Genomic DNA, 14,880 nt, shown 5'->3' on the forward strand with positions numbered 1-14,880 from the left:
TGTGTTACGCTAGAGAACCTTGAGTAAAGTGCCACCATGTAGCTCTCAATCCTTCTACTCGTGCCTTCCCGAGACCCCATAGTCACTCTATGCATCTTGTTTCACAGACCTCTATTGTAATACAGAAGCTTGTATTTAGCCCTGTTTGTTTCAACTTTGTTGAACTAGATCATGTGATATGAAATGCTCAACCACCTCTAAAAGGTTATAAAAGTGAAATCTTTCTTTTCCTTTGTTCTTGGCATTGACCTGAGATTCCTCAGTAGGATTTCCTGGGAGAGGTACTCTAACAGCTGCTCTCTGGAGAGGGTTCTCTGGCCTTCTCCTGCTCTCTCTCTCTCTCTCTCTCTCTCTCTGTCTCTCTCTCTCTCTCTCTCTCTCTCTCTCTCTCTCTCTCTCTCTCTCTCTCTCTCTCTGAAACTCTTCTTACTCTTCTTCAGGTTTAAAAGGAAGCCTCGATTTCCTGTTGGACACTATCATGTTTAGATCTCTCACTGTCTTGTAGTATTTGAGTCTAGTCCTCTTCCTCCCACCCCAAGACCAGTTCATGGCCTTGAGAACTTGACATTATGAGAAACCCTATCAAAGGGAACTGAGTTTCAGCTTCTTTTGCATACTGACCACTGCGGCCTCTACCTCTTCTGCACTTTATTTACAACCTGTTCTTGTGGCTCACTCAAAATTAAGATATCAAAGAGATATTGCTTGCTCATTGAGATTGGATAATTACCAACAACAGCCATGTGGGAACACTGTAAATGTGGATTGATAGAAGAGAGTGCATTGCCTAGTGGAGTATTGCTCAACTTTTTTTTTAAGTCACAATATGCAACAAAATGGATGAACTTTGAAGACATCATGTTGGGTGGAATAAAACAGTCATAGGAAGACAAAACATCACGATTGCATCCATAGCTGGTATCTGAAGTATTCAAATTAATAGAATCTGTAAGTGGAATGGTGGGTACCTGCAACTAGAAAGAGAAGAGATGGGAGGTACTGATTAACAGTCTATACATTTCAAATAATGCAGATAACAAAGCTGTGGAGATCTGCTGTACAACACTGCACTTAGAGTCAGTAACCATATATTGCATGCTTAGAAATATGTTCAGAGGCTCAATCTCATGTTGTGTTTTCTTGTGTCATGATAAAAAGAGTTTAAAAGCAAACAATACAAATGTTAAGGAAAGTTTTTAGTGAAATCCGTTAGTGTTTAAACAAATAAAATAACTATCTGAGAAACTCAAGTCATACTGACTGGTTGAAGGGGAAACGAAAGAGAGCCATACATACTGTTCTTGGAAAGGTATAGTAGACTAGATGAAGGAAAGAAGAAAGCAGAGGTGACTCCTATTTAAAATATTTGGCTTCAGATATTGGCACAAAAATACTTTTCTACTTTAAAGTAAAATAATATTTATTGCCGTGGAAAGGGATCCACAATATTTTATTGTAAAATGAGTGTGCCTTAAGCTATTACAGACAGCCAATTCTAATTTTGCTAGTATTTAAAGAGATGGGAATGAATGAACACATGAACGACCATCTAAAATATTGCTACTCAGCTCATAGAACTGCAAATGGGTTTTGCTCTCTCCAACTTTGTGTATAACTTCTAATCTTCAAAAATCAAAGACTGTCTTTCTAATAAAACGTGTTTGCACACAGACACACAGCATTTTATTTATCCCTGCAGTTGATGGATATTAAATTGTTCCCACTTTTTGGCAATTGTGAATAATAGCCACAATGAACATAGCTACTAGGAACATTTGAGTCCAAGTTTTTCTGTAGACATATGTTTTTAATTCTCTTGGATACATATACCTAGGAACAGAATTGCTGGGTCATATAATAACTCTGTGTTTAACATTGTGAAGATGTGCCAAAATGTTTTCCAAAGCAGACACACCATTTTACATGCTCTCCAGCAATGTAAGAGGGTTCCAATTCCTCTCCAACCTTGCCAATAGTTGTTGCCTTTAGTCTTTTTGATTGTAGACATTCTGGCTGGGTTCAGAGTGACTTTCTTTTGTGTTTCCTTGATGAGTAGTGATGTTGGGTGTCTTTTCATGTGTTTGTTGACTATTTGTATATATTCTTCAGAAAATTCTTTGCACATTTTCCATGTGTTTGTCTTGACATTAAGCTGTAAGAAAATTTTACACATTCTAGATACCAAATTTCTCATCAGGTTAAGGTTTTAAAGGCCCCCCTACCCCCAACATGTGAGTTATCTAATTTTCTTGATGTTCCTTTGAAGACTTATTTTTTTCTTTCCATGAAAGAACTCTAGTTTGAGTCTTTCCGTTGTTGCATCTGCAACTGGTGATGCAGCTAACCAACCATTCCCTTATCAAATGTACTCCCATATTTTCTTCTAAAAGTGTTAGCAATTGGGGTAATTTATTCGGGTATATGGTTCATTTTGAGTCCAGTTTTATGGGTAGTATGAGGTTCCTGTGCAATTTCATATTTCTGTCTATGAATAGCTCCACTTGTCTCTGTGTTATTTGTTGGAAAAAAACCCTATTCTTCCCCATTGAATTGTCTTGGCACTTTTATTGTAATGGTTAAGTTGCATGTGTTGAATTTATATACAACGGCTATAATGCTCAGTCATTTGGTCAGCTAGATGTTGCAGTGAAGGAATTGTAAGTCACCATGTGGGTGCTGGTATTTGAATCTTGAATCTCTGCAAGAACATCCAGTGCCTTAACCACTGAGCAATCTGTCCCACCCCAGACATTTCTCCCTTTACCTTTACAAAGGACCTAGCTGAAATGTTTTTATAGATTCCCTTTATAGGATTGAAAGTTTTTTATTATACTTTTTATTTGCTGAGTGTTTGAACTACAAAGAGATATTGCATCAAATACTCTTTGTTAGGCTGTTGAAATAATCATGTGGATTTTTGTCCTTGTTTTATTTATTTATAATATAACAGATTTTTTTGTGTGTGTGTTGAGCTGCTCTAGAATTTTTAGAATTAATGTCATTTTGTTATGATGTAGAATTCATTTTGGAAATTGGCACACATGCAAAATAAAAATTAGTATAGTAAAAGCATTTATCAATAAAAATATCTAAAATAACGAGTCAAGTCAAAGAAATGCAGGATAAAATTCCTCTGACAACTTCATAATTTGAAGATGTTTTTCATGAATTTTTGACCATCTTCTCTAGAAAATTGTCTAATATGTGAATCACCCAAAGGGGAAAAATCAAAACCAAGTATAATACTGACGAATTAGACTTCACTAGTCAAATAGACCTCAATGCCTTATAGGGTGACTCTGAATGTCTGTCACAATTTCAAATACTATATTCTATTTCTCTTCAGTATCTCTATTCCCAATCTTTGGTTTCCAGATTCCTAAGGGTTGAAGGCAGTGAGTGTTGGCACAAGATGTGTAGGCAAGGCTCTAGATTCCCCTCACACATGGTATACCCAATAATCAATAGTCAAGATAAGAACACACGAGCATTATGTGTGTCTAGTTACATATAGTTTTGAACCTCTCTCTGTCTGTCTGTCTGTCTGTCTGTCTGTCTGTCTGTCTGTCTGTCTGTCTCTCTCTCTCTCTCTCTCTCTGTGTGTGTGTGTGTGTGTGTGTGTGTGTGTATCTGTGTGTGTCTCTGTGTATGTCTCTGTGTGTGTAGGTACTCTCAGAGGTCAGAAGAAGGTATCAGATCCTTTGGAGCTGGAGTCATACAACATGAACTGGGAACTGAACTCAGGTCCACTGCAAGCACTGTTAATCATTGAGCTACTCTTCTAACCCCTTAACTCTGCACTCAGAGCTCTCTTGAGCCATTCAGCTCTTGGCCTTACCCAAGCTTCAGCTTCATTTTCTCTTTAAAATGACAGTTTCTAATTAGTTTTTACAACTGTTTCTAGTGTGTATTAATGCTCTTTTATAAGGAGGTCCAGTCATTGAGTGTGGAATAGCTCCTGAGTGTACAGAGAAGTGTGTGTGTGTGGGGGGGGGGGCTATTATAAAATCCTTGAAGTATCAAGGCTTCACAGTGACATGGCAGTCATTGAGTTTGTGTACTTTAAGCATCCATTAGAGGATGTGACTTCTGGGCCCTTCCATGGTCCTCATCCTTCCTGTTAGCATCAGTGTAGGATTCACTGCTAGAAGTTCTTCCTTACCTCAGATCGCATGCGTTCTCTTGTTCTCTTTATCAATGGAGATAAAGAGCATCTGTTCTCTTCTATGGTCCCATTGAACTTAATTTATACCTCTGCAAACAGTTGCTCAAAACTTAGTAGAACATTTCAGTCTGGCATGATGGAAGGGGCCTCTGTCTTATCCCGTTTAGTCTCAGTAGCTTTGTGTTCTGGCTTTGATTTATGTTTTTGTTTCTGTTGTTTTTTTTTTTTTCTGGGTTTGATTTTTGGAGTGGACATTTATTTTTATGACTAACTCTTCTTAGGAATCCTCAGGACATGTGACATTCCGTGTTACTTGTTTAATGACTTGTTCCACAGCTAGAGAGATGGCCATAATAAGACAATGAATGGACACTTTAGACATACCATGTGATGGGGAGTTAGAAATTCAGCCCTGCCACTGTAGCTCCCTAGAGGTGGTGTGGATGGAACACTGAAGATGGCCTTAAAGTTCTCTCATGTGAGTATCTACTGTCACTGCCAGTATTTCATACAAATGAAAAGTATTTAAGAGGGAAAAAACTAACATGAAATGAGGCAGCTATGTCTTATTAGGAGACATTTCACTTGTCTTTGTTAGGCTTCTATTGCTGTGAAAACACACCATGACAAAATTAACGTGGGGAGGAAAGGGGTTACACCAGCTTACAATTCTCAGGTCACATTCAATCACTGAGGGACGCCAGGGGAGGAATTTAAGGCAGGAACCCAAAGGCAGGAACTGAAGCAGAAACCATGGAAGAATGTTGCTTACTGGTTTGCTCAGCCTGCTTTCATATAGAAACCAGGACTACCTGCTCAAGGGTGTCACCATACCCAGTGAGCAGGGCTCTCCCACCTTAATCACTAACCCAAACCAATTCTCCATACACTCACCTACAGGCAATCTGATGGCGACATTTTTTCAGTTGAGGTTCCTCTTCCCAAACAACACCAGCTTGAGTCAAGTTGGCACAAAACTGACCAGGACCCCTGCCAAAAGATGGGGAAAGAAGGGTTTTTGCAAAGATTATCTGGTGGTTTCTAGCCATCATTTGACTCAGAGCTGTGACCCAGAGGGTAAACATGAGGAATTTAAAAATAGGTCTGTGATTTCTTCAGAGGAAGTTGCATAAAGTTTAAGACAGGGCTAAACATTGTCCTCCCCTGTGGATTTATGGCCTCACATATAGATAGGAAAATGAAGCAGCAGATCTCCATGGAGTGAGCCGGCTGGCTGCCTCTGTTTTGGCTTGCAGTTCCTCGGTCAGCTAAGGCTTATCTGTTTACTTGCTTGTGCATGTCCACTGCAGTCTGTGTTCTAGCCCTCACCAGACTTAAAAACAACCTCTGTGCACAGTCCTAAAGTTGATTAGGGTTGTCCTTGGGGAAGTAACAGCTAAGGAGGAAAGTGTAAGTGTCAGAGTAAGTACTTCCATTTCTATTGTCAATTCAATTTTGTTTCTTATAGCAAGTGGAATTAATTACATATTCTTAACAGAATCAATTGCAGTTTTTTTTTAAAATAACAACAACAACATGGTACAGGACCTAAGATCTTGCTAAAGTGATTGTTTCACCTTATTATCAAATGGCTTGGCAAATATAAATCCCTCTGACATGCTTGTGTTCACAAAGGAACTCCCAATAGGTGGCCAATTTCAGTAGCACATTAGTCAGTAGTGACCTCTGTATACTGTGTATTTGTAATTTCAGTGCTGTATGATGAGATGAGAGGCAGAGATAGGAGACTTCCCAGACACTTGAGGGCCATCTGCCCTGACATAGAGGGCAGTCAACGACAAGAGCACCCTGCCTCAAACAAGGTAAAAGGTGAAGAGCACACATGAGCTGTTAGACCTCCGCATGAATGCACACATACAATTGGTTTTTTAAAGAAGAGAAAGAAGAAGGCTTAGAAAGAATGAATAATTAGCTCAAAGCCACACATTTCATACCAGAACACAGACCTAGACGCTCTTCTTCCTAATCCATTTCTAGAACTCTTTTTCTTTATTGCTCCTGGACTGACACAATCAATTTGTATTAAGAGTATTATTTACAATTTATAAATATTTTTATAAATATTACTTTTAATTGCTCCATCTTCACACGACTCTGTAAGTGTGGCTTTACTAGTATTGTAGTTGACTTATGAGAAATGAGTGCTGGTCAGGTGGCCTTATGAATTTGTACAGCCTTGATTAGGACCCAGAGCTTGACACAGCATTCCTCTTTGGTCAAAGTCACTGTTGAGTGGTAGATGAGTGTCTTTGTATGTTAAAGGGTAGCATTTTTGAGAGTAGATGAAAGAAGGTGGAACCTGTAGGAAGTCTTTAGGTCATTGGAGGCATGCCCAATGGGCACTTTGAAATGTTCTATTAGTTACCTTTCTTGTTGCTGTGACAAAATACCCAACAAACTCAACTTAGAGAAGAAAGGGATTCTTTTGACTCCATCAGTCCATCATGGTTGGGGAGGCATAACAGCAAGGGCATTGGGTGACTGGTAACATCGCGTCTGTACCCAAGAAGCAGAGAGAGATGGAATAAATGTACATGCTAGCTTGCTTTCTCCCAACCAATGAGGTGGTGTCATCTATACTCAGGGTGGATCTTGTCACCCGGGTGAAAGCTTTGGAGACAATCTAATGAGCACACCCAGACCTTTATCTCCTCAGTGATCCTAAATCTTCTCAAGTTCACAGTTAACATGAACCACTCGAGACTCCAATCTCTTCCCTGTCATGCTTGTGTTCTGCACGCGGAGTACGTAGTTTTCATTTGCCATTCATTGCCACTGGGATGTATGGATGTGCCACAGACCTGAGGCAACGGTACCAAATGATCATGCACTAGAATATTTAAACTCCAAGTAAAAACAAAACAAAACAACAAAACCAACCAAACAACAACAAACTTTTTTTTTTCTGAATTAATTACCCTGGGCATTTTGATATAGGGACAAAGTTGACTCCAAAAGAGGAACAGCTCCTTTCTGAAGGCGAAGTTTTTGTGACTTTCGTTTTCTAATCTGAATTTCTTTCATTTTCTAATCTGAATTTCTTTCCTTGGTCATCTGGACTATTCAGCAATTGAAATGAAGAATGGGGGACAGAGAAAGATGTCATCTACCCTTACAGCTTATGCTTTTGATTTTTCTGTAAGACAGTGCGGAGGAGTCTCCTTTTCTAGGGATTGTTTCTTGATTGGAGCTGACTGAGGTTTCTCACCAGGAGGACGACAACAGACTCTGACTTTAACTATTCTTCTCATGGTCTTGACATGGGTTTCCTCACACCTGTGCAGTGAGGACGATTCTGTGGTTGCCAAGCTCACAGAGATATGACTCAATGCAACCTGGACCCAGAGACCCTGCTATCAAGTACTTGCCTGTATCACTCTGTCCAGAATTGCCATTTCTGCAGCAGCTTTGAGTACCAGCTCCTAGAAGATCAGTGCAGTGGCTTCGTGCTACTGAGATAACCGGTGTTTGATTGACGTGCAAGCACCCAGTCAGATTTCACTGACTTTCCTTCAAAGTAAATCAAGAAGTAGATGCAGATATATGTGAGAATGGGCATGACATAAAATTGGCTCGTTGTGAAGGAGGTTGGTCCACATGATGAGCTCAGACGCCAGTGGACTGGGTTGCCCATGGTCAGGTGGAACTTATAAAACCCAAGAGATCATATCCTATATTATATAGCATACGTGATCATAAATATTTATTGAGTATATACATAAATTAGTGGGCATCATTCAAATGTTAAGTTCTAGGAACAGCACTATATATACAATGGTAGGACAAAATCCCTGTTCTTCCTTATAGGTGGAACAACATTATGAACTAACCAGTACCCCGGAGCTCTTGACTCTAGCTGCATATGTATCAAAAGATGGCCTAGTCAGCCATCACTGGAAAGAGAGGCCCATTGGACACACAAACTTTATATGCCCCAGTACAGGGGAACGCCAGGGCCAAAAAATTGGAAATGGGTGGGTAGGGAAGTGTGGGGGAGGGTATGGGGGACTTTTGGGATAGCATTGGAAATGTAGTTGAGGAAAATATATAATAAAAAATATTAAAAATTAAAAAAATCCCTGTTCTTATTTACATCTGGTTAGAAACTTTAGGCAAAATAATATTGTTATCATACACTCAGAAGTATCGAATTCTTTCTCCAGAAAAATACCTGGAGAGGTCGAGGTTCAGTATGGAAAGAGGGGTCACAGCAACTCGTTTTGAATGGGAAGCAGTAGAAAGCTCACTGGAAAAGAGAATTTGAGTAGAATTCTCTAAGATAGAAATGAACTGGTAATGTAAATATATTAGGGAAGAATGTTCTGGATTTCAGTCCTGAATATCCTTAGCATGAAGGTGCATATTTGCTAAATAGTAAAAAGTTATTTCCTCTGCCAAATATCCTAAAGCACTTTGTGAATCTCTGTGTCTTACTCCCCACAGTTACATAAAAGTCTGGATGCCAATGGTAATCTATCTCTTGAGACATAAATGGGTGAGTGTATCCCCCCTGCTCTTGTCCCAGCCCTACCACAGTCCTAGAGTTAATAATGGAGATAAGAGCTGTCTCCCAAAAGGACTTTCTAGGGGTTCTGTCTTCAAGCTTCTGCAGTCCAAGTCCCCAGTCTCACTCAAGCTCTGTCTCTTGCAACTTCAACCAGCTTCAACCAGAAAGGACTGGAAAGAATCCAGTCCTTTCTTTCCTATGCAGCACCATGCCCTGTGCAAGCAGCTGAACTGAAGCTTTGGGCATGGAGGGAGAGTAGAGGCAGGGCAAACAACCAGTACAGTAGTGGCAGGCCCAACACCTCAAATGTACAGGCCCAGGAAGTTAAATCACTCTTTCCCTGGGCTAGCCTCCAGCAGGCTGGCTCCTTTTCTCCCTCCATTTCCCTTCTAGTTGCAAAAAAACCAAGTTCTCTTCATTTTCTCCTGCCTGTCTGGCCTCCAACATCACAAAAGTCCAACTACCCAGGAATATCTCTCAAAGTATTTCTGGAACGAATATCTCGGCATCTCTAAATACTAAACCCTAGTTTTTCATATCCCTGTGTTTAAATTACTTCAACTTTGTTAGCTTATTGGAAAGATTCCGTGAGAGAGTACTTGGATCTCTTTAGCAGCTCTACTGACGCAAATTAAATGTTAAATAAATAGGAGCAATGATGAGTACAGTTACGGAGGTGGTGATAGTAGCTGTCAACTTACTGCATTCCAGTTTGAGGCCCGGTAACTTTGGGACTTAATTTAGAGAAATTGAAGAGAGGAAAACTCTATGCTAGTAAACAACAAGAAACAAAACAAGCCCCTAGGTGCTTGGGGTGGGGCAGCGGGAATAGAGCAGAGTGAAGGATATTAAATTATGCAACCAAATATAATCTAGCAAGATTTCCAGTCTAAGTTCTAAGCCTGATGATTAATGGAACTGGTGACCTTATGCCACATAGCATAAAGCTGCAGGGAGTTACAGAAAGACCAGTGGATTCTGGTTAAAGATCAGGCTTTATAAACATGAATCTGTCTTCCCCTTCAAAATCTCAAAAGGAACCCAAAATGGAAAACAGTTTAGTTGCTAGTAAAATAAACAAGTCATGGCTACAAACTTCAGCCACAGACCATGTTGCAAACCTGCCGACTATTGTGAAATTGGACGAAAAGGAGGTAGATCACGAAGAACCACCAACATACTCTCAGACCTTGGGCAAGCTGGACACTTCCCCCAGAGCAGTTGAGACTGCCCAATGATCCAAGTGATGGAAGATCCAAAACACAGACGGTCATAGCAGAAAAAGACTCATCATAGGAATCCAGTTTCAGTACAGAGTAACCCAGGCAGATAAGAGGAACCGGGCGGCATGCATTTTATCTACTGCTTACCTAGCTATGGAAACAATCGCAGGTGAAGAAAGATGATCAAGAGGGAAACCATCAATCCTTTTCCAAATTCCCAAACTTTTCTTTTCATATGTGTGGTGTAGGGGGGAGGGGCACACATTGCATATGCAGGTGTGGGTGCTCATGTGGAGGCCAGAGATACTGTATCTTCCTTGATTATTCTTTACCTTACATATTGAAGCAGAGCCCCTCATTTAAAACTGAAACTCACCAATTTGACTACTCTAGCTTGCCAGCTTGCTCTGGGAATTCTCTGTCTGTCTTCTAAGGACTGGGATTACAAGAGGGCCACCAGACACACCTGGGTGCCCAGGATCTGAATTCTGGTCCTCATGGTTATGTGACAAGTGCTTTATTCTCCGAGCCTTCTCCTTAGATGTGAAGTTACTGATCTCTTTAGTGCTAAAAGATGGATAGCCATTGATAGTCTCCGATTAAGAAACAAAATGGAGCCGGGCATGGTGGCACATGCCTTTAATCCCAGCACTTGGGAGGCAGAGGCAAGCAGATTTCTGAGTTCGAGGCCAGCCTGGTCTACAGAGTGAGTTCCAGGACAGACGGGGCTACACAGAGAAATTTGCCTCAAAAACAAAAACAAAAAACAAAACAAAACAAAAACACAAAAAAGGAACATAATGGAGTTGGTGAGAAGCCGTGGGGGTCAATGCACTCTGAGCCACGCAGCCAATGTGGGTCTTGAACTTATGAACCTTCTGCCTTCACTTGACCCAAGGACCCAGCCACGGAAAACTTTTCAATGAATATTTATGACAAATAATCAGAAAGAAAAAAATCATGGACTTGCTTTAAAATGAGAAAGGAAGTGAATACAAAGAAAAAGAAAAATAGAGAGAAATTATCCAAGGAAAGAGAAGAAGGGCTTTCTATAACATGGGAGGAAATATACGCAGGAGATGGGTATAAAGGAAAAATACTGCACAGAAGAAATCCAGACACTGTAAGCAACCAAAACAAAGTAAACCTAACTGGGATGAGCATGTGTCTCAGTGGTAGAGCCCTTACCAGGCATGCCCGATGCACCATGTTCAGTCTTCACAAAAAACAAAATGCACCTTAAAAACCCCTAACTTAAAATTATTCATTCATTCATTGAGTAATGTCCCTTAAATGCTGATGACTGACAGAGTCAACTGGACAACATCTATTCCTTTGTATAGGTACGGTAAGGAGGAAGAATATACAGTAAAAAACTGTAAAATTTAATAGACCAATGCAAAGTGTAAAACAGCACGATACAAGAGTGTCAAGAGGTTTTGGGTAGCAAAGAACATTCTCTCTGGCCACATAACCTATATTACTACATGAGTAACTCAGGCTCACAATTATTTTGGGGATATCTTTGACTTTTGATTGATTGATGAAGGTTTGAAGGCAATACATATTCAGTAAAAAAAAATATCATTTGAACTTTGACCTTTGCACAGACACTCCTCTGGGTTGGTAGTGTTGATGAAACTATACACAACTTTAAGATACCTATGAGATCAGTAGTGGGGAAAAACCCCTACTTTACCAAGCTATGTTTCTAAGCTCTGATGTTTGAGGGCTAAGAGTACAAAATGTAACTCCATTTTCCAAGTATTAGGAAAACATCGTACAAAGTCACGGAGGATCTATATAATAATAGTAACCAGTACAGATCATTTTTAAAAAGACTAAAATAGCAGGTAAATATAATATATAGTATATACATTATATCTCCAGCTGCTCCACACTGTCATCCATTCGGTCAGGGTCAGCCAAGCCACATAGACCCAAGGACAGCGACAAATGCTATCTGTGCTCAGCCATGATATTAAGGAAGTGAATCATTAGGGCAACAAGAATGAGGACTGTCTGTTTTTCAAAATCCTTTTGATATATTTCAAGAGATAATTTTAGAAAATTATGTCTTTTATAATGAAATGTTTACCTGCATTTCAGTATGTATTACCATAATCTCCTAGTATCTGGAAAACATTGGCTCCAGGACCTATAGATACAAAATTCCATGATGTTTTAATCTCCTATGAAAGTGATATAATATTCTCTTATAACCTAAGCAATCCTCTCCAATACTCTAGATAATCTTTAGATTGATTATAATAGTTGCTATCTTATAAATTAGTTGTGTTGTACTTTCTTAGGGGATAACCACAAGAGAAAATTCTATACATGTTTGTACAAACATAGTTGTTTCTAGATATTTCCAATCCATGAATGGCTGAATCCAAAAAGGATCTGGAGGGCCAACTGTACATTTTAATTTCTTTTTCTTCTGTTAAATTAAAATAGAATTATAGTTAATCTTTTTACTTAAATAGCACTTAATGTGTTTATTAAGGCTTATTTTAAAAACTGGATCCTTTTCATGCAATTCCAACTACTTTGTATTTTAGCTATACATCTGGCTGAAGAGACACCAACAGCTGTTTTCCTAATGGTAAAACTCTGTGTAATTTTTGCATTGTTCTTTGTTGTGTTCTGTATTGCTTAAATTTAGTGTAAGGAGTATAAGCTGATGTTATAAGATAGATTGATAGGTACATGATAGACAGATAGATTGGTAAATAGATGATAGATAGATAGATAGATAGATAGATAGATAGATAGATAGATAGATAGATAGATAGATAGATAGATGGATTAGATAGGTAGGTAGATAGATAGATAGATAGATAGATAGGTAGATAGATAGATAGATAGATAGATAGATAGATAGATAGATAGATAGATAGATAGATAGATAGATAGATAGATGTGCGGATGACAGATGGATGGACAGACAGACAAAATAGAATGAGAGGTCAGTACAGGACCTAGGCTGTCTTCCTGTCAGAGGGTGACTATTCATGGAGAGCTGATGAAATTAGAGACTTTAGCTCAATAAGAAATACTGAATCATTGTGTCCACAAATGAAACGGATCCTTGCTCTGTGCTTATGGGAAATGCCAATAATTGAAGAAGCCCAGTGAAGGTCAAAGGGAACCTCTTATACTATTCTACACTTAGGTGTGAAATTAAAAAAAAACAAAATAAACGGTACTAACATGTGTAATTAGTAAGTTAAATTTTCATCCTGCTTATTTTTTTGAGAAATAGAATCTATTATTCTTTGTGGAAGAAATGAGGGATAGTTTTAAATAACCTCTAATTAAAGTATATAATTAAAAATTAAGTTGTTAGGCACATGCTACTTTTTTTTTTTAAAGCTTTTGCTTTTTCTGAGAATGGTAAGGACCAGACCCAGGGCCTCACATTTCTTGGGCCAGTCCTCTATATTGAACTATGTTATCAGATTCTGTTTTACTTATAGGCTTTAGAATTTATATTTTATAAAATGAATATCAAAAGGAGGATTATTGATGTAAATGTTCAATTTCTTCAGCACCCATCTACTGTGTTTAGCTAATATTTGATCTGCCAAGGACCAAATTAGCTTTATATTCTTTCAGTTTAAATTTAAGATTCTGTTCAGTCAGAGCAGCAGTTAAACAATAAAAACACTGCACCGCCACATTCACAAAAGACTACAAATACACAAGAAATACTGAAAGCTGCGGATGGAAGTTTGTGTCTGTGAAGCACAAAGGGAGATGCTGGTCCAGGCTGGAAAAGCGGTGTCCTAAATGAGTGACCCTTTGGTTCTCATCAGTTTTCCTTTATATCCACTTCCATACCATTACCCGTGATAGCCATACTCCACACGAATGCCAAAACACGCTGAAAACTTATAAACAAACAGCTACGACACATTCCAAATGTTCCACGAAGGAGCTATTTTTAGAAGGAGGATCATTTCATTCCAGATTCATTATAAAGGAAATTCCCTGGTGGATTCCGACCCAAATAGAAAGAAGACAGACAGCATAAACCTTAGAAACTTGGGCCTGACACAATAAATTTTCCTTTTCCTCATTTAGAACAAGTACTGACTTCTTTCTTATTAAAACAAACAAACATACAAACAGGCAGTAATTCTCACCAGGAATATTATGTTTGTTTACAAAAGCTGCATCCGAGTCTTCTGAAATACTACCTTCAAGTCAAATGTCAAGAATGTTAATGAGCTAGAGAACGGAGAGTGGACAGAGGCAGCCAGGAGGCTGGCCATCCCTGCCAGCTCCCTGTGTAAACAGCCCTGGGTCTCACATTCCACAGCAGCGACATGGGGGTGTACTTTGAGCAACGAAGAGATAAAAAACAGGAGGCATGCTGCAAAGAAGATAGGCAGAGTTTTGCAAAAACTGTTCCTGAACAAACACATTCTTCTTCAAAACTGCTAAAAAAAAAATTAAAAAAAGGGGGGGGGGTTCAATGATCTGGCTTACTGTGTTTTTGCTATTTGAGTAAGACTCCAGCATTTCTTACTTTGCCCATTCTTTGAATTAGTTTGAGATCTCTGTCCAAATGGCTTCTGCAACCAAGATTACAAAACGCAGGCACATTTTTAAAGTACATGGACAAGTTTTCCAACTCGACATATTTTCTTGTTAAATTACTAGCCCATTAATGCAAGTGTACAACAGGGAAAAAACTGTATGTTCAAACAAACAAAGCTTAACCCTTCATCCTCTCATAGATTACCTAATATTTATTGTGGTGCATGAAATTTAAAGTAGGTTAAGTTTGACAATTAATAACCCTTTAGTCCTTCATTTTAGCCCTTAAGTTTCACCAAAACCATCTCTTCTTTTGAGCAATGTTGCCCTAAATTCAACAGAAAGGACTTAGCAGTCAAACCAATGGCTCTCCCTCTGTCTGTCATGTCCACCAATGTCATGATTGTCTTAGAAGT

At 39.0% G+C, this 14,880-nt stretch overlaps 1 long non-coding RNA gene across 2 annotated transcripts; it reads right to left on the reverse strand.

Annotated features, from left to right (window-relative positions):
- Positions 1 to 408: 408 nt before the first annotated feature.
- On the reverse strand, positions 409 to 14,204 carry Gm32954. 2 transcript variants are annotated; one of them, XR_001782318.1, is made up of 4 exons: positions 14,068 to 14,204; positions 5,060 to 5,155; positions 1,916 to 2,152; positions 409 to 974 (listed from the first exon to the last, which is right to left on the reverse strand). It is a non-coding gene; the product is annotated as a predicted gene, 32954 (long non-coding RNA). The 2 variants fall into 2 exon arrangements; XR_876979.1 differs by having other exon boundaries at positions 409 to 2,152.
- Between the last annotated feature and the right edge of the window lie 676 nt (positions 14,205 to 14,880).

Source organism: Mus musculus, chromosome 17 (assembly GCF_000001635.26).
Source record: "Mus musculus strain C57BL/6J chromosome 17, GRCm38.p6 C57BL/6J".
In the NCBI taxonomy this organism is placed as follows: domain Eukaryota; kingdom Metazoa; phylum Chordata; class Mammalia; order Rodentia; family Muridae; genus Mus; species Mus musculus.